General features: G+C 37.4%; 1 non-coding gene across 1 annotated transcript; it reads left to right on the top strand.

Moving 5' to 3' along the window:
* Nucleotides 1-449: 449 nt before the first annotated feature.
* Nucleotides 450-522, top strand: LOC111545171. The gene has a single exon (XR_002732358.1). It is a non-coding gene; the product is annotated as a small nucleolar RNA Z40 (small nucleolar RNA).
* The last annotated feature ends 438 nt before the right edge of the window (nt 523-960 follow it).

Here is a 960-nt window from a genome sequence, read left to right as displayed (position 1 = left end):
CAATTCCTTGGGGGGAACTGTGGAGCTTCAAATCTTTTATTCATCCTCCAGTAGTTACTATAATGTGAAACTATGGTTTCACAGCTACCATAGTTGTGAGGGTATTGGTTTTCAAAGCCACTGATGAGCTGGGGAGAGCAGAATGAGATTAGGGAAAGTTAAAATATATAACACTCACTCTTTTTACTGAAATTCAGCTGTCTTTGTTTGTTTCTTTAAATACATAACTTTCAGATGGTTTCGAACATATAGCAATTCTCAGTGTTCTAAAAACATTAATGTAGACATTTTTTGATAGGGTTATTATTGTTTTTACGAAAAAGCAGATTTCAAAGGTCTTTGTTCCACCATTCTAGATCATTCTTTTATTTTTGCAGTTTTTGTATCAAATTTCCCTTAATTTCTTGGCCCCAAAATATAGATAAGTAGCAACTAAATATAGAGTAAAAAAATGTTATGATAATGAGCAAAATGTTCAACTACTCCAAATGGGCTGAGTGAAAATAGGTTTTCTGAGCATCCATTTACATTGGCTAGGCATGGTGGCTCATGCCTATAATCCCAGAATTTGGGAGGCTGAGGCAGGAGGATTATTAAAGGACCAGAGTTAAAGACTAGCCTGGGCAACATGGTGAGACCCCCATCTCCAAAACCATATTTTAAAATTAGCTGGGTATGGTGGCATGTACATGTAATTGCAGCCACTCAGGAAGCTGAAGTGGGAGGATTGCATAAGCCCACGAGTTTGCAGCTGCAGTGAGCTATGATCACACCACTGCACTCCAGCCTGGGCAACAGAGCAAGACCCTATCTCTAAAACAAAGAAAAAAAAGGCAGGAAAATACCAGAGTTGGTGGAAAGAGGAACTGAGAGAAGTGCAAATTCATGCATTTCCTTGTATGTAAATGTTATATTTAAATATTGAAATCTAGTAATGCTGTGTGTTCTAAAGTAATTAGA

The sequence above is a fragment of the Piliocolobus tephrosceles genome, chromosome 2, assembly GCF_002776525.5.
Source record: "Piliocolobus tephrosceles isolate RC106 chromosome 2, ASM277652v3, whole genome shotgun sequence".
In the NCBI taxonomy this organism is placed as follows: Eukaryota; Metazoa; Chordata; class Mammalia; order Primates; family Cercopithecidae; genus Piliocolobus; species Piliocolobus tephrosceles.
This window is presented reverse-complemented; position numbering and strand designations above follow the sequence as displayed.